At 37.0% G+C, this 20,341-nt stretch overlaps 1 protein-coding gene across 8 annotated transcripts in view; it reads left to right on the top strand.

The window, feature by feature from the left end:
• The window catches only part of LOC100650960 (fat-like cadherin-related tumor suppressor homolog), a 499,821-nt gene that overhangs the window by 450,325 nt on the left and 29,155 nt on the right, over positions 1-20,341 (top strand). The gene's annotated exons all lie outside the window — the stretch shown is intronic.

Consider the following 20,341-nt stretch of genomic DNA (forward strand, 5'->3'; position numbering starts at 1 on the left):
TAATTTACGTCTATGCTGTATTGCCTCGACAATAACCAACTCTAAGCTGGTCTTCAAACATTTCACCTTTAAATATTCTTCCTGATGTCAGCATAGAAATTATTTGGGAAATATCGAACGAATGCTTATGCTATGTTTTATATAGTGTCAGCGAAAAGTTACGATACTTGATTATACGTTGTCTGGCAAAAGAAACATCAGTGTCAACTAGAAACTTGTTCGATGAAATTTGTTTAGTCTGTCTTCGTCGATCCAAGGTTGAAGTTCCGCCTCTCGAAACTGGCTATCTGTTAGTGTCATCGTCTCGTGGGTGCATAGATATTTCAAGATCGCACGTTCGTAATAGAATTGAGATTGAACAGCTCGTACAAAGAGGATAAGTCTCTAGCTTCCAAGTCTACTTTAATCAGAAAATTTTCTTTCATCGAGATGCAAGTTACTTCTCTGTTGAACGGAACGATCAAAGGTGGTATGATACGTAGCGAGTATCGATCGATAAGAAAGTTGAAGCTGAAATGGATCTGCAGCGACATGGTAAATGCATGTTTTTGGAAGCAGTTTTGAAAATGATGTTTGTGAAAGAAATTCAAATCAGCTGATATCATCGTGTATGCATAGTTTTGGCAGCATGGAATTAATTATTGAATGTTAAAATTTAGCTTGCCTGTTGCCTTCGTATGATATTCATTAAAAAATTTGAATAAATTAAACCACTTCTTGCTTGTATTCCCTAAATGAAATTCAGATTCAAACACCCTCCAGATACTTTCAAAAGCGGTCTGGAATATCTGCGGTCCATAGGATCTCTCAAACTTCTGCTCTATGAAGCATTTCCTCTAAAACCACTGTTACCACTACTGTGACCACTTGGTGGGCACATGTACATATAATAGTATGCGCATATTCAGTGTGACTTGTGAACTTTTTCATACCAAAACTTTCTAAATTTAAAATATGCAGCTTTTTTGTCCACATCATGCTGGAAATATTTTCTCAAGTAGATAAATACGTATGATAAATAAATATGTATGTAACAGGCAGAGATATACAATATATTGAAATATGCATGTTTATCTAATTGTATTCATAAAAATATAAATTTGCATACACATCCACAGTCTAATAATGGCTATGATAAACAATAATATCTATAGACTAAAATCAACATTAGAAACGAAAAGGCTTTAGAACAAAGAAGTTGCGTGTTCGCCAACGATTATAGCAATATATCAGAGATTCAATCAAACGCACATAAAACTACAAGTACTTAGCGTCAACGAAGTTTTCACGTAAAACTTTCCGGACGATCTAATAAATTACGATTATCAAATTCTACCATCGTGTTAAAACCCTGTGAAACGAATAATTACAGCTTAAGGGGACACACGGTCGCCACACTGAAATCACATTAATTTAGTGGAAATAGGGTATCCAATGGAGAACGTCATCGAGATTCGTTCGAGTTACATTTCATATTGCGCGGAACTTTGCAATGCAAATAGACCGGTCTCTTCCTGAATATATCCGAGATTAATCTGCCACGCGAAATAATGATCCAGAACGATATTTAATATTTGAAATACAAATTTGTATTAGCATCGTTAGTTGATCGTAATGGTCGACGTTAATAAATCGCGCGAAGAAAATCAGGGAGAAAAAGAGGAGAAAAGGGAGAGAAAGAACGAGCGATTCTCGTTGAAGCAATAATTAATTATCGTACAGGTGACTCGGCGTTATTCGTATAAAATTAACCCAATTATCGTCGCAGTCTATGTTTTCCATAAGCGACCCGTGATAATTAATCGAACATGCTGCAGGAAGAGACACGGGTCTTCTTAATTGAATTACTATAATAGGAGGATATTAATTGTCACTGAAGTGATAAATCTCGATACCTCTGCAACTGGACCAGTATCGATGATTAGAAAGGTTAAATAGTTAATGTAACATTTTATATTAATAAGTAATTGTTTATACAATTACTTATTAATATACAATCCAAATTCTCGTAGAGAAGTTAAGAAAGAAAATCGCTTATGGGATGACTTAATATTTTGGCTTCGTCCCTATTCTGCTTCACATCTGAAATTCGTTTATTCGACCAGAATACACGGTAGTCGTACGTAGATTCGTGCGTTGCTGCATTTTCGCAGAAACGTCGGCGAAGTTCGTGCCTTTTTTCATAATTCTGCTTCATAATTTACGAGCCTCGACTACCGCATTCGTAGGCATGCAGGAAACTAGAAACCGCTTTTCCTCCGCAACGGAAGCTCGACTCGTGCTGTCCGCTGCTTTTTGAACACGATAAATCCTGGAATCGTTCGCCGTTTCGCAAAAATCGGCATGATTCGATTCCAAAATGTCGATATTACTCGTAGACTTATTTATTACTTTATTTATATTTCGAAGAAAAGGAAGAGGAAGTAAAATGTATTTACAGGCAATCGTATCAATGGTATCAAATTTTATCTATATACTTATCTATGCAAATAATCGGCATGTTCAATATATAACAACATGGAATTATTTCGATTATGCATATTTAATTACAGATTTATAACATATGAAGATATGTGATTTAAATGGAATCTCTTATAATGATATCATTCGAAAGGTTTGATTAACAAATATTCAGTTTTGATGTTGAGTGGTGATATTTGACGTTTGACTGATTGGTTAATAAATCAAACACGTTATTGAACCATAAATCGCTCATCGCTCAATTTTCTAATTTAATAATGGCATTTCATCAGTTGATATTCAAAAGCAGGAATTATTCCCGATAATTTTTTATTTTAAACTGTACATTCATATAATTTCTGTTTTGCTCATCTAACGACTACAAATTAAGGTTACTCTTCGACCTAGGGAACAAATGTACACTTCCAAAACTTGTACCGGTAATATTAAATTATGGCAACGGCAATTAGTTCACGTCGAAAATTTGTCGAGTCACGGTTACACGATTCAAGTTAATATTCGCTTCTTGCTCCCAAAGTCTATTAGGGTAATCATTGATAATAGTAATCGCAATAACTGCATTCTGTTTCGCAAATGCAATTGTCGTTTCATCATTGGATAAAACATACATATTTGCCTGTGATTTTGCTAACGTTAATCCTCGAATTATTTCGATTGTCGTAAGGAAATTTAGATTTTGAAAGGATAACTTGAAATTGTGTTAAAATTCGTTAAATTCTTTAGCGAGGACACGATAGTACAGCGATTCGAAGAAAGTACTTTGCAAGTTATTTTGAAAGATAACAGAAGGAATACCAGGACCAGTGTGCAAAGACCTAAGAAAAATTGTACTTCTAAGAAGATTGAAGGACTGAAAGGATTATTTTTTGGACAAATCGTATATATCATTTTAGAATTAAATCACATTTATTCATACAACGTCGGTTAATGATATTGTTTCTACATAATAGCAAACGAATCAAAATTACCTGCTACACGAGAAACGAACAGACACCCTTAGGTCACCATTGAAATTACCCGTGCATTACAATAATCTTTTTCCATTGAAAATTTAAATATAAACATGCCCGTAACCAAATAAAAATATGTCAAGGGAAATCTCGTCGCGTTTTATTCAAAGCGCGACTAAAGCCCCGTGCAACCACCTTTTCTTTCAAAAGGGCCGAATCCGTTTTAAAATACGGTTCCTGGCCGAAAGAACTGTTTATTCCCGGTTCTAAATCCTGCAATTTTGCATGGAGGTTAAAGCGCCACATTTTTAACCAACGTATAGTCGCAAAGGATTTCTAGAATTTGACTTGCACAACGTTGGTGCCCAAGAGGAGTGAAAGAATCTCATCAGTTTCTATTCTAGCAACTTCCTACTCAGTCATCTTATTATAGTAGGCTACTCGAAGAACTAGATTCTTCATCTTGGTATTAAACGTGCTACAACTCGCCGTTACAACGATAAGAGACTATGAACTCCTGTAAATACCTCTTCTATTGAAAATTAGGTCGTTCGAAAGCTTTGTTGCACGGTTATTGCCTAGAACAATAAGGGAACCATGATCCTGAATACCTCTGCGCTAGGAGTTTACTGCTTACAGGCAATTAACGTTAAGGGATGATATGAAAGTTTCCCTTTAAACCATATTGAGGTAATTTATGAATTGATATAGTTGAGAAACTTCTAATAAAAGGAAAAAATCAAATGTATAATATCGTGCGCTTTTTATCTAGAGATTAAAAAGTCAAAACTCTCTTTGAGGGAGGGAATAAATTTCATTTTATAAAGCTTTTCAAAGGATCCTTTGATAACAAGGAAAGGAGATTGATAGTTATTCGTCCCATTTCGTAATTAAAACTGTTGGAGATTAAAATCCCGGAAACGAAATTCTCTTATTTTTAATATTCTTCTAAATCGCTTAATAATTTAAAAATAAGCTTCATTGAAGAAATATTTTAATTCACGATTATTTTTCTTGAAACGATTCGTTTTCTATTTATTCCGATTAATCTTCAAAAGTAACTAACATATATCATGTTTCACTCTATTGAAATTTTCATCCGAATCTGTGAACACGAAATCTCACATTTTAACAAGAATACAAGTAAATCATCCATGAAATAAAGAATCGCTATAGAAAACTATCTCACGTAATTACATCCTATTCATCCATATCACAACCTTCGTCAATTTTCACCTTATCCGTTTCATTCACTTCTTTTTCCCGTCGAAGTTCCCATATTTCGAGCTCGAACATTAACGAAATAACGCGGAAAGAAAATGAAGGACGAAACGCGAATTCTGGCAGCAAAATTTCCGGTTTCCGTGGATCGAAGAGAGGCTCGCTGAGTTTTGATGGCTCCAGGTTTTCGGGGGACGGTTCAGTGATCTTATTCACGAGGCACGCTTCCAAATACTCGACCGACGGTATTCGAAGTAGACTTGAAACTTGCTTACCAACGGCACAGGACGCCAAGTGTCTGGCGGATACAGTTTCGAGCATCTACTCACGCTATAGACTGTTGAAATTTATGATCGACGGATGGGGTTAAACTCTCTCACTGCAGATTCTTCGTTAATTGAACGAATATCAGGCACCCCGCTCTCTCTCTCTCTCTCTCTGTCTCTTCTCTCTATCTCTATCTATCTATCTATCTATCTATCTATCTCTCCAACTTTGTGCACTGGTATCATATATTGCCGCGTATTTCGTGGGGAATTTCATCGATACGACGACGTCCCCACCGCGATATACTTCGATCGAGAACGCATTACGCGTAATATCCACCTGCTGCCAGTGAAAATATTTAAACGTTGTAATATCGCCAGCACAGTACGCGCAAGATACCATAAAGCCCTTCCCTTTTGTCGATAAATTGATATTGATGACGATTATTGAAACGGATAATGAACAGCCACTGACAGACGTTTGTCGCTGTTTTGGTATCGCACCGATAGGAATTGGACGGCGTAAACGCTGATTGTTCTCGCGGAATTAATTGGCAAATTGTGATTTTATCTATAGAGATTTTTTGCAAACTTTCATTCCGGGATGTCGAGGAGATAGACAAATATTTACAGAATTTTGTTTTTCCCATGTACACAGACTGTTATTGCGAGATTTTACAGCAAAAATTGGAAATCATAGAGGAACGGAGTAAACAGAGTGTTTTGCGTCTGTGACAGGTTGGTGAATTGCATTGAGATGCTGATATTCTCAGGATGTATGACGTCATGAAATAATCTTTTATACATGTTCACATGGTGAACGACAGTTTCGCTTTAAATTTAAATATTAAAATTAGAGTCAAAATAACGCTTTGATACAAAGACGTAAAACCTGAATTTGTTGAATCTTTTAAACCACGTTATGCATTCAAAATTCTAAGGCCAGTGGCTAAAAGACCAGAAAGGATATCGCAAAACTACATATATTTACATACACCTAGCCAATGTAAAACCGTGGATTCTGTTCAATCAGACGATCTCGAAAACAAATCTCCGTCGTATATTTCATACGAAACGTTTTCATCGACGTAACGTATTTCGAGTGTACCACGAAAACACATTTCTCCTTTGTGGGAAAGTCGTAGAACCAATCAATCGGGTACCTTTGAAAACCGAATTCTATCTTTATGGATACCACGAGATACAGAAAAGCACGATCTTCTTGATAAATAAATACTCCTAACAAAGAAGATTTACGTCTCGACAAAACGGATGTATCTCACCGGAAAATTACTTGTAGCACAACAGCCAACATCCGAGTTATTGCATCGTAGAAACGCATAACTGTGAAAGCTATCCAGCTTAGCTCCGGCGTGCAACTCGGCCGAGCACGCCGAAAGCTTTTTGCCACGGCTTTATTAATAGCCCCGATTTTTCATGCTTTTTCCTCATCTCGTTCCGTCCCGTCCCCGCCTCGCTGACAGTTTCTCGCGCGAGTCGCGCGACACGCGCTAAAATATTTCAGCGCCGTTGCAGCTGAACCTTTCCGACGTGTAGCAAGTGCATTAATAAGGACGCTCGCCGCCTAGCCAGCTCCGCTATCCTTCGCCTGTGTTTTTACACCCGGTTTTGCGCGTTACGTCCTTCACCTGTAAACTCAATTAGCGACATAATTAACGATACAAGCGACGAACGTCCTTCGAGATTACCTCCAGAATGATAAAATGCCTGTCGATTACGTGTCGCTTGTGGCTAATTGTCATTGAAACTAAGATCGTATGTTTATAGGAGGTATTATTACTGTGGTTATTTGCATATATGAAAAAACGTGCAATCAGTTTTTCATTGCTAAAGATACTGAGAAGTATGCCTGTAGAAATATACATTTTTGTGAGAAAAGGAATAGTATAAAGAAAGAAAAAGGATGATATGGAAGACAGAAAAGTATACAAACAGGAAGATTTAGAGTAAAGAAAGAAGAGAGGATAGGAAGGCAAGCAAACTGGAAAATGCATTTAAAAATTATTGGAGACTTGTTTAGAAGCAAAGATAATAAAGTACGATACCTTCCAAAATCATGAATCTTCTATCACTGTTGTAAATCCAAAAATGCTACGCGCGTCTGACCAATAGTTCCCTACTCTACTTATTCAAGAGCGTTATCTGGACATCGGCGAAGAAAACGTCTTCCAGTGTACCATACTCAACGGCTTCGTAGCAATGACATCTGACAAGCTATTCGCGTAAACCGACCATGGAGCCCATTTGCAGCTTTCTCTCGTTACCACGATTCCTTGTGTCTCGTATAGCGTACGATCGCTTCCAGTTGCTTAGATGGAGCCCGCCAATTTCCGGTCGCAGGGTGCTGCTGCACCATGACGGAAAAATATCGCGCGTATTCAGCGTCTTTCTAAGGTGGTTAACCAAAAGGAGGGTCACGTATTACGGCGACAGGCAAAAAGAGGAGCGGAGGAAAAAAAGGGAAAGAACCGATCGTAGAGCGCGGCGAAAAAGGCTCGTTCAGCAACGGCGAATTCCTTTTCCCCCACCCCTATTTTTCATCGACTTCTTTCTCTTCCGTCTTTCTTCTTTCATGGCACTCAGCTTCTCGAAGAACCCTTACGCGCTATGAACACTCGAACTGGCCGGTAAAGTCGCTTAATTGACATTCTTCTTTTCCCCTTTGCACACCGGTTATGACGACACCCGGCTATATTTCTGAACTCCTCTCGCATTGTAATGAAAAGCTCCGCTTTCGTGCACATGACGGTTTGAAGAAGAGAAGAGGAAGCTGCGAAAGAAGAAGGATACACGGGCGGAGAACACTCAGACGATTTTTAAGGGAGTACTGAACACACAGGGGTCTCGAATGTGCTTGGTCTTTATTCGGCTTTGAGTCGCGGCAGGTCGGATTCTTTTGAAATGGCGACTGATGAACGGGAACGCGTGAAACACGGTTCTTAATTGTAGAATACACGGGTGAGGGATTGAAGTACGTGGAGGAAAATGGACGTGTAAAAAGATTCTGTCTTTAAGTAATTCTATTTTTTAGTACTTAATTGTCCTTGTTTGAATTTGTATGATAAATGGTATTGGGAATGTAGTTGTTGAAACAGTATATTTGTATGAGTTCTCTAGGTTTTACTATTAACTCTCTTGTAGTTAATACCTAATTCTTACTAGATTTTATTTTTAACCAGTTAATGCAAATTTGTTATTTTATTAAAGAAATGTACTCGATGCCAACTGATTTCTGTCGCTTGCATTGTCGAAGTAGAAATAAAATGAAATACTGCAACGCCTCACCTGCTTTACGACCTCACTATTTTGGTTTTATCAGGAGTACACAAAAAAGACATCTTTTTTCTAAGAAAAAAATTCTCCGTTTCAAGATCCTACGAATGATGATACACTGATATCATCGCGCTGACGCAGAAAGCTACGAAAATGTAAAGCTCTCGTCGCTCTAACGACACGTCAATTATGTCGCGTGCATATGAACGTCTTTAAATTGTTTCCGCGAAAAGTACGTTTATCTTTTCGACGATAAAGTGTAAAGTGAAATTACGAGAACGTTTTCTTTTACGTTATGTTAGCGTTCTTTTCCGTGACAACGAACTATGGGCCTAGATATTGAACTGTCTACCCAGATATTTTTTCGTGAAACCACTCGGTCGCTTAGTCATCACGAACGACGTACGTGCTTCGTCGCCAGAGGATATAATATATGTACGTGTACATATATACGGTTCGCTTGATTTTCGTCTCGTTACACGTTTCTCTTTTGCTCGAGCTTCGAAATAAGAGATGGAAGAAAGCGCTTCTTTCTCGAGAAGCTTGCACAGTGGCGGTGTAAATTGATGTTCTGACAATACGTTTGTTATTCTGTTCTTTTCTCTTTTCTGTTCTCTGTTATGACTCGGCGTGAAAGGGTTTCTTTTCTTATTTCTGCTGGAAACTAACTTTTGATGGTGGAAAAGAAAAAGAAGATGAAATGATAGGAACTGAATTTTGTAGACAAATTTTATTGCTTGAGTTACCCAAGTAAATTAGAAGGTTTGGCATAGGAGAAGAATAGAAAAACTAATGAAATCGAGGATATTAAAATGGAGAATGAGTAGTGTAGCTAGAAAAATAAGTCGAAATAAGATACTTAAAAACACGATAAACAAAATGGGAAGAATGGTGCGTAAAAAGATCTCTAAATAATCGAAAGATTTGGAGGTTACGTGAAAAAGTGAAAAATTAAAAGTTTGAAAGAGTTTAAAATCAACAGCGCAAGGGTAATGTTTAAAAGAATACTAACAACAACAATAGAAAGTACAAAAAATAGAAAGTATCGCTGATAAAAGAAGCTCCACAGAATGTCCAAAAAATATAATACCAGAGCGTTATAGGAATGAGGAAGCGCGGAGGAAGAGCAGAGAACCATAAAGGTTGACATAAAGTAGCACAGATAGTAGAATACGCGTAATACGGACATGGAGGAAAATGGAAAAAATAGAGAAAGACCGACGCGAGGGTGAAAAATAGCAAACTACAAGCACGAAGAATCATAATGATGAAGAAACATAGATACGGCAATAAACGGTAGCAAAAACAGAAGAATAGCTGGCAACGGTTTCCAAAAATGAAGGAGCACAGACGGTTAAGCGGTGATAGAGAAGAAATAGCGGATCAGAGGAAAAGTTGGGAAAGGCAAGGAAGCGAGGAGGATAAGGGGAGGAACTAATCAGAATGGTTATTCAAAAATCTTGACGATGGAAAACGCCTGGCCGCGAGCGTTCTGCGTGGCACGGTCGAACGATCACCGGGAGAAAATGCGAAGCAGCCGCGGAAAAAAAATCCGACACAAAGAGAATACGGGAATGCGTGAACCCACCCGCTTCAACGTACCATTGTCTCGAATTCTAAAGCGGCTATGTATCCGCGATTTTCATGGCTGCCTTGATTTCCACGGAACCTATTCGGCGATGATTTGACCTCGTGCCCATTCACTCCCTTGTATCGCCATATGTACAACACGTATCACTCGTTAAACTACTCGCCTTCCTTTTTTGTACAGCAGAGTTTTTGAATATAGATTTTTGTTCGATTAAATATTTCAGTATGATTGCTGTATTTCTTTCATCCTTCGCATGTAATACATTTGTATGTTTTATATTTTATAACGGCTGTTCGGTTGCCTGATGTAAATATCTTCCTTCGTGTTTGTATTCAAGGAATGCATATATACGTGAAGTGAGAGAATCGGTTCTAATTTAGATTGTAGTTTGTATGGTTGAGTCGTAATGACATCAGACAGTCCATAACAATTTAGGTTAAATTACTGTTCATTTTAGAGTATTTAATATTACTTGGTATTTTATATTTCACACGGCAAAAATTATCGATCTTTAGAACTTAAAATTAAATAAATAATTATGATTACTTACGAGTTCTAATGACACGAACTGAAATTTTATCAATCACGTAACTGCAAATCCTAATATAGAATCTCTTATCCGAGCTAAAACGCAAGCGGTGCAATATAAAGCGCATAAAAATCCAATTTCACCCGTACGAAGAATGTATCCCCTCGGTAAAAATCCGAGTTATTTGCCGTGATATCGCACGGGTACACTGAGGAGGTAAGAATTTCCAGACAGAAATCGAAAGGCTGATATCTTGGAATCTGACTGTATACTTTATTGCCAGAAACGTCAAAAATAGCCGGCAGATATAGGAATTCCAGCTCGACTTTGGTATTTCAGGCAGAAAACGGGAGTATGCTCGAGGCTAGTCGGCTTGCCGACGGTTTCACTGAAACTTCATCAACGTTGTCCCATTTAAAAGCGTCTTCGCGGCCAAGCAAACCGAAGAAGGAAGAGAGATATCGGGATCCGCGTATCTCGATAAATCGTTCCGCAGAACGCAAACTTCGCGGCAGTCAATCTCGTAAGAGCCATGGTTCTCGAACACCGCCTTCGGGGCTATGGTTATTAATTACACGATCTGGCTGCTCGTTAATTGAAGACAAACTTCCTCCGCGGGCAAAAACAAGTAGACAATTAAGAGAAATACCGGAGCGTCGGCGACGGTCGTAGTCAGCGGATCTTCGATACCGTCTGCCCTCTCGAGCCAGTTCTAATTATTAACGACCGCAATTACTACGGTGTTTCCTGTGATAATATCTTTCAGCCCTGTTGTAACTTCGTACGCGGGGAGTTAGGGAGCTATCACGTATCAAGAGACAATGGAAGTATGCATCTAGGAAAGGTAATATGGTTCATCGAGTGACGATATAGCGGTCATTTTGGTGACTGTGTTATGGAGACGTTGATATACTTGGAGGAATGTATCGGTAATGATAGATAAAAGATTTTCATGTTTAGAGTAATTGTTTTTAAGAGTAAAACAATTCTTTAAATATTTAAGGATACCAAGCATTTATATGTACAATTTTATATCTCAATTGATATCATTGGTGTAGTACAGAAGTTTAGATTCCATTGCTTAATTCTTTCTGAATTTCTTTATAACGAGGTAAAAATAATTTTGAGAAAGTTAGTCTGATGTTCAGTTATTGTTGCAAAAATATACCGAGCGTAATGTGTTGTTTTCCCAACTGTCTGTGTAAATGCATGTCGTTTTAGTTTGCCTGGTATCAAAGTGCAGAACTCGGGGAAGTTTCAACAAGCCTTTTATATGCTTTTTTTACGCAGCTTTATTTTCTAGGTTATATGAGGTGTAAATAAGTTGCAGCTATAAAGTTTATGATGATATATCAGGAGTTAGATGAGATTCAATCTTGATACGTGCTATCAAGAGTATCAGCGAAAGTAAGCCAAAGTATATTCCTTGCAGATGTTCTTATCAGTTTTTGTCGCGCTCGATTCTAAAGATATATACTAAAAAGAAACTATGTTAAGCTAAAAAGGAAATAAAACGACTGTCAACTTGCAAATTACATGGATATCTCTAAGATCATTTTTATCAAAAATATATTTGTTACTTCTAATAAATTTTATTTAAGCTTTAAGTTGGTTATTTATCATTTATTTACTCTATTCTACTGCACGACTATAAATTCATTAAATTAAACGTAAGGATTTTAATTTCAAAAACTATTAAACTAATAGTTTTTGCACTCGTTTTATAAATTGTCTCAACAACGCTTAAAAGGTATACGAACTTTTCTTGAAATAGCGAACAGAGATATCGTGATTTTAAGGAAACTTTCCTTCAGAAGAGAACAAACATCTACGTAAGAATGGCTTCTTATTGGATGAAACCAAAGAATCGTAGAACAGTAGAATTTCGCTATCGCATCCATAAAATATCGTATTAGTCGCGCACATTTTCAAACGTCCCACGCAGAAGCTCGGTTTTATTTCGAAACCAAAGACACGTTGCCCGAAAGGATAACGTTTATCTAGCCACTTAACCGTCTTGTGCGGGACCTTAAGCGTTTTCCAATGCATAGCTGCGAGCTAAACGAGACGTATCCTTCCAATCCTTTAACCCTATTTCGATCCACACCCGCAAAAAGTCTGTCGATGATCGAATCGGAGCTACCGTCGATCCTCCATTTGTCCTCCACTAAACATATTCTCATGTTTGATTAGCATAATTGTACAAAAAATTGATGAAAATTAATAGACCACAGCGGTTGATCGATTTGATCGCGTATTCTATTTTCTTAGACCCTTGTTGGCATCTTTTAATAAAAAGTCGATTGTACATATTTTTGAAATCATGCTCTTTGAAAAACTCTGCTCTACTTTTCCAAAGTTGTATAATAGGATACCCCTTTAAATAGTTATTTTCGCTGATTCGAGTTCGTAATACTAATAGGATGAAAAGATTCTAATGAAATTATGATGGAAAGCTATGAGTGATAGAAAACAAGTGGACAAACAAGCTCGAATTATACTTCGAATTTTAAAGGTGCACTGTGAAATTTTGCATTCGTGGACAGCCACTTTCCGATGCTCTTTCTCGAGCTTCCGCCGGTGAAAATAATTCATCGTGACCCGGTACCCTTGCTCGAATGTAATGGAATAAAAATACGATATCTTGTAATATAAAAGCGAGAGAGAATTTTTCAACCGCTTTCCTACAGTTGCCAAAAAAAAATTACAAATAAATTGGTCAGGGGGGAAATAGTAGAAAATGATTAATTCAATTGAAGTTTGAAAATGAATCGTTCATTAGTCACCTTGGAATTTCACTTAACATAGATCCAAGTTAGAACTACGTGCTTTACCTTTGCTTCTTACACGAAAAATTATTTTCGTATGAGAGTTTGTCGTTCGCCGGAAATGGGTTTGTTCAACGAAGAATAGAATGAATAAACGTGACAGTGAACGGCTCTGAAATTATGTATATTTTTCTATCGAAACAAACAAGCGATAACTCTACTAATGATTTATCGGTGTAGGTGGAACGGAAACAAAGACGACAACAAGATCTAAATGAAACGTTTCGTTAAATAAAACAGCTAGAAAGCTTGGACCAACGATTTTCCGACACTTCGGTCTTTTACGAATCTAAAGACCTCTCTGTTCTAACCAAATATTTTATGCTCTCTATAGTTTATGGAAAAACATAAGCTTAACTAAAGAACCAAAGAAACTAAAAAAAATCTTTTTTTTATTAAAATTTAAACTTTCCAGAGCTTCCTGTCGAATTTTATAAATATATGTTTTGTTAATCAAGATAAAATTGGAAATTATATTTTTATATTTTATATCATCTAAAATTATTTAAGCTCGAAACATTGGAATAAAATAACAATAATATTCATTAAAGAAACGTTTGGAAATGTTTTATTTGTGAAAGGAATAAAAATCGTGATAAAAAATTTTACTTCGAAGTTACACAAAGGTAAATGATATAGCAAGAATGTCCATGATGGAATATGTTCGCGATTAGTTATCCGGAATTTTCCGCCGAGTTTCACAAAGCTTTGTGGCATTGGAATTTTGCACAAATGAATGAAGCAAGTGAAGCATTCTAAAACGTACAGTCAGATAAAATTCTGATAGACTTCCTGGGACAATTCCCATGAATTCGAGAAAATGAAACTGTGTATAAACTTCCTATAAAATATAAATTCAAAAATTAAATTTGCCAGATAAAATTCATGAACTACAACGAGCATTAACGCGATGAAATAGAGAAATGTTCAAAAGAAATAACAGCAATATCTATGAATATCGAATGATCGACGTATAAAAGGCGAATACGAGACTTACAAAGGGAAAAGTGAGAGAAATAGAAATACGATAAAATTTTGTTTATCTTGAGAGAAATTTCTAGAAGTAGAATCAATGGTAACGGTAATTGCATTCGGGAAACCTTTTAAATAAACTGGTTCTTGCGGTGGTATCGCGTCGCTTTTGTACCCATTGATAAGTTAGAAAGTTTGTAAGGAAGTCGTTGCAAAGCATGCTGTCTGTAACAGAAATTCATCGAGGCAGTTCCTTTCAAAATTCACTACAATTCTATCGCAAATTCCAAACGCAAGTAAATTGCGCGAGTTATGGAAAATTAAAAGCTATTGACTTTATTTCGATGACTAATACGTGTATAAAGAAATTTTCTCAATCTCCGTCCTCTTTAATTTGCTTATTTCAATTTGATTCGTAATTACCTGATATTTATTTTCAATATACACTAAATTTTCTTCGGACAGTTATTATATTCGCTTGAAAATTGGAAAATGTTACAAACCTATTATATCGTAGTAGGTCATTTAGTTCGATGCCTCATACTATACGTTAACAATTTTGTTTAAAATGGATGTAGATTAAAATTCGTAATTTACCACCAAAATTCTCAAAATTTATAAATTATTATAATTTCAAATGAAAAATGGCATGTGTCCTGCAATTTTTCAGCAGGGATGTATTCCTAATTTAGATTTTGAATATTCTGTGCCACGATTCTTATCGATGATCCATTGTGACTAAAAATGATCATCTGCCTCAAGCCGATTGGAGTTCGATAAAAGCCTGGCTTTTGTTTCCACGATAAAATTGAAGATTTTTCTGTCTCTACGTCGCAGTAACTTCGGCATCAGCTATACAGCGATACGAGTGTGTTCCTCCTCCATAAAAAGGGCTGTAAAAGTACGGACAGCGGTTCACCGAGCAAGACAATTTCGAAAAGCGCAGGTAATGGCGCCTACCGGGCGCCATTGACGATTTACACAGTCCTTGAAGCAGGTTTTGCCGCCCTGGAGTGCCGCTTTCTTTCGTCCACAGAAATCTCGACATCTTCCTCGGACAGGTCGCTACGTCTTTCAACGTGACTTCAAAAGAAATCTTATCTGCGCTGAGTTCAGCGACAGTATCTGGCAACATTATAGAGTGGTATATTGGTCGGATTTGCGCAAGGTTGAGACGCAAAGTGCATGAGGAAATTAAGGGAACGATACGAGACCTGCTAGCGATAAGCTTGTAAAGGACGATGTAAATTTTATGGGCTCTCTTATTTGTCTTCTGATTATTTTTTAAAATATATCTTATATATACGTACGTAATAAAGTACGATAAGCTGCTTGATCTATTTAATTTGTTTCTAAGTGCTCTGCAATGTTAAAGGAAATGATAAGTTCAAGTAATGATACATTCAAAGATGATAGATTTGTATTTTTATTTATGTGATGAATATAACAGAATATATATATATATGCAGATAATTCAAAAAATTCCAATTGTCTGGATAAATATTACTTTTACTTTATATCGCGTATTTAATAAGTAGAAGGAGTACTTGACCTTGAAAAGGAAGAACTCATTCTGAATTTGGAATAATCGCAGCCTGAAGGAAATATTACGTGAATCTCTGCTCTTCTACAAACCAGAGCTACGAACCCTCGCGTAATTACCTAATTTCCATCAAACATTTTCCACGATTCAACAAAGAAAGCCCATCAAAGTTTTAGTTACATTTACCTTCCCAATTCGTTCCAGTATGCCTTTGTCTCTTTATTTTAACGAAAAACAAAATGGCACAGAGGTTGCCTCTTCCATTAAAGAAAATGATAGAAAACGTTTCGTTGACGAACATGTAGAGATCCACATAGGTAAAAGGTTACCTGCAAATACGGCCATGCAGTAAATTGCGACCGCAATTGCGCGTTCTCGTTTCGTCTATGTTTCATCAGATTCGAGAATCGTTTCAGCTTGGAGAAACCAAGAACAACGTTGATTGCGTGTCTCAGATGAACGACATTCCTGGGATCGAACTTTATCATCGCGATATTTTACTTACCGATTTTGCTATCAACGTGATCTTAATATTCAACTGATATCGTTAGCTTAGGAATAAAAATATTTAATTTTAAATGGTTTAATTCTATTTAGTGACTACATTTCGTAACAAAGATAATTTTCACCGTATGAAATACAGAATACTAAATAAGATTTATGTGTCTCGAAGTTAAGTACATTGGTCGAAATTTGTACGTACCTAATTGTATCAATTGAGCATTAAATCCGATAAAATCATTAGAGGCTATTCTCGTAATTGCTAGAAGGATACTAAATCAAAGGGAGAAGACGCTGAAGAGTGCACAATCACTGCTGCGTTGTTACCGGTAATCGTGGAGAAGACAGAGGCCCTTCAAACAGGACACGTCCTCGAAGATGGAATCGAGCGAGTTTGGAACGAGAGGTTTTGTTCTATTGTGCTTGCGTTCACGGAGTTAAATTGTTTGTGACTTGTAATTCGTATAGAAATTGGTTGATAGCTTTATCAAAACGTTATTGAACAGATGATGATATTTTTCAAAATCGACTAATCACTTTATACCAATTGGATATATATTAGAAACTACCAGACGAAACTGACCAATTTGTAATTTTTCATAGAAAGTTTACAGATTTACAACGATGAATTTTTAGCGATTAAATCAATTTTTCATGAAGTGCATGAAAAGAAATTCTTCTCGTTTCATAACATATTTTCTAATAAATCTTCTACTTTTATCTATTTTTCTCACCCACTTCGCGTTTCAGTTGTCAGTATTTCCAATATTAAATATTCCGCCAATTAATTCATCTCTACATCGTCAAAAGTATCCCAGCCATAGCGTTGAATTAACATCACTATCACGAGCTACTTAAATCGTATATTCAAATTTAGAGGAGGATTCGTTCCAATTTACACTTAACTACCCTCGTCACGCACGCCAACGATGTATACACGCGTTACATTACCACATATAGCAACGTTAAAACTATACCTAGCTACTACAACCAATGGAACATCGTTTCTCGTTGGTTAGAGTTTCCTGGACACACGAAACTCTCGAATCCACTGTATCGTGGTGAGGGAGACATTGTAACCACCGAACCTATCCTCTGTTCGCTGGATAAAACAAGAGTTTCGTAGTGCTAATTTAGTGCAGGTGTTACCAAACGGATGTGACGCGTAGCCTTCGCGAAGTGTCCATCGGGACGGCGGATTTACGCTGGAAATGGCTGCTCGATCATCCGTCTATCCATGGAAATTACATTCCCGGATATCTGATCATTTTTGCGTTGAACGATAACGTTCCGTTGTTTATTCATTGCTGCAGAGTACCGTAAAGCTCGCTTTTAGTCGGCTTATATTTTGTTGGAGGCAAACGAGTAGGGACCATTGTAAACTTTCACTCAGTGAATAGAATGAATAGAATAACGATGCAAGTTTCACAAATGTGCAACTAATCTAACATATTTCACAAAATGATAATGAGAAAAGCATGGCAAAATGAGAGAAGATGGACTGTGATGAAATTGAAACTATATATAGAGAATTAAATTTAATTCATAATAAAATTTAACGATGCAACATAATACACAGAAGGGTTTCAAGAAAATCATAATTTTCGAGACAGTTCTATCTTTCTATGAAACTCGCTTCCTCCTCAACAGTTTAACTGGCAGAGACATTTCGAAAGACTTGATGCTTTAATTAAGACTCAATAACTCCTGTACTTGGAAGAAACCGAGTGGGCATTCGCGATACTCAGCCAATTTACTCGTTTTCTCAAAACGACCCTGTCTTTCCGAGCTAAATTAATGAAAATTGTTGTGTCGCGTCGGCCGTCGTGGGAAACGTTCTAATTCCACAATCGTTATTTGAGGGATTTTTCGAGGCTTCCGCGTCGAATTAAGTGGACTTGTCCGAGAGATTCTCTGACCAATTTACGCTTAGAGAGACCTCTCCCTTTATTTCGAAAAGTAACAATCGCGTAGCCGATGCTCGTCTTAAAAATCCTATTTAGAACGAACCACAGCGACGTCTTTCGTTATGTATTTTTCTTTATTTTTCTTTTTTTTTTTAAGCAAGATACCCAGATAGCAGTTTCTCTGATTTAGAAAAGTCACTTCTCGCGTTATCGAAGAGGACGAGGGAGGAATGGAAGAGTAATCGAATGGAACGCGAGGATTCTAGATGTCTCGAATTCGAGCTTACAAGCATCGAGCATCGTTGGCTTTGTGCATTCCTGACCGGTGGATGTGATTAAATATCGATCGGCTGCTATGTCAGGAGAATAAGACTGGCCGTGTAAATAATTTCGCTGAAACTGCTTCATATCGTAGGCATAATTGAAACGCGTTCAGTTACGGTAGAGAATAAATGGAAAATAAAAGGCAGAAAACAAAGGGAAGAATAAAAAGAGACGCAATCAAAGCAACAAGAAAAGAGAAATATATTACCATGAACCGAGAAAAAATTCACATCAACACCGTGAACGAACGTAATGATAAATGAATACGTTCTTTAAGTTTCGATATCGCGAATTTCTTTTCGATCAATATACGCTAAGAATAATTGATAACTCGATATCGGTTAATCAATACCAGGGACGATGCTCACCGTAGCTAATGCACAGTCTGGGGAACGATCGACTTTCCGTTGATATATTGCACACCGGCAATTTTTTACAGAGACACGCCAACATGTAAAATCGTGCCGTTGCATAAGGCAAAACAGTCACGTTTCCACGGCGAACGAAACAACCGGTCCAAAGTAATTAAACTATATCCTCGATCGTCGCCGCTCTGGCTATGACAGCTTCCGATTGAGCATTTTGCTAAATTCAATAAAACTTTTGCTTCTTCGTGCACACGGAATCAACTCTATTGATACGCGTTCGTTTTCTTCCTGTCTCAACCTCGTACTCTCTTTTGCGCTCGCTCGGATCGTTCCCGTACCAGCTTTCAATAACGCGACAATAAAGCCATCTGGTTCCCGTAAAAATCGCTGCGATAGCGCGGAGGTACGCAGGAAGGTGTGCGACAAATTTTTCTTAAGATTTTGGGAAGCACGTATACAACTTTGATTTAAGGGAATTAATGGAGATTGAAGACAGCAATTTTAATTATCGAGCGGATTGTCACAAAAACATAAAATGTTTTTGACGTGACGAGATGTGGTACATAAAGAAATTTGTTTTTGAAACAGACCTCTTTGAGTTTTACTAAAATTCTATACATTCAAAGTTATATCGATAAATGATAAAATTGACCGCATTGTCGGTACAGAAATTTCTACTTCTATAAAATTTCAGACCATTCAATGAAATGAAAATGTGACCATAATTAAATAGCACTTCGAAAAATTACATGAGAGTATTTAATACAGAAAGAATTTCTTTACTCGTCGAAGGACAATTATAGGAAATTGTTCCTATTGAGAATTCACTTCTGAAATAAAATGTCTAATCGATTCTATACGCAAGTACGTTCGGTTAGATAGAAACTGCGGAGGATCTTATCTTCGCAGGAACCTTTCTATGTCGAAGAAATAAGTTTTCCTTTTGCTCACCACGAGATTTCGTCGGCCTTTTACATTTACGATTGTGGGACGGAACCGGTCAGCCGTGCCGATTGTGCAGATCGTAGCACCCGATATTCACGAATGAAAAGTCGGGATTCCGCGGTACCACAGTGAAGGAAGTAGAAAGTGGGCGGAATAAGGGTAACGGCAGCGATAAGTGGGATAAAAGAAAAAGGAAATTCCTGATAAACTGTACGGGGAAACTAATCCTGGCGGCAAACATTTTCAGATATTACAATTGGAATGGTTGCTTTCGTGTTTCATCTTACGATTAATTGAGATTGGTGGCGTTTAATTAATTAACATTATAATCGTAATTTCAGTGCTATCTCGATGACATACATGTTAATTTAACAAAGTTCTTATTTCAACCTTTTGATGTAACGCAGTACAGAAGTTTTTATAATGAAAAAAAATTGGATTTATCAAATATAAATAAAATTACAGGTCTAGTTTTTTCAAAATGATGATTATATAGCTCTTTTCTTTTTTATTTACATAAAATGATTATTACAGAGGAAATGGAACTTACAGCATCAACGATAAACATGTTAAGACAGATCGAGATTATACATGGACGTTAAACCGTGTTTAATATATGCA

This window comes from Bombus terrestris, chromosome 6 (genome assembly GCF_910591885.1).
Source record: "Bombus terrestris chromosome 6, iyBomTerr1.2, whole genome shotgun sequence".
Taxonomy (NCBI): Eukaryota; Metazoa; Arthropoda; class Insecta; order Hymenoptera; family Apidae; genus Bombus; species Bombus terrestris.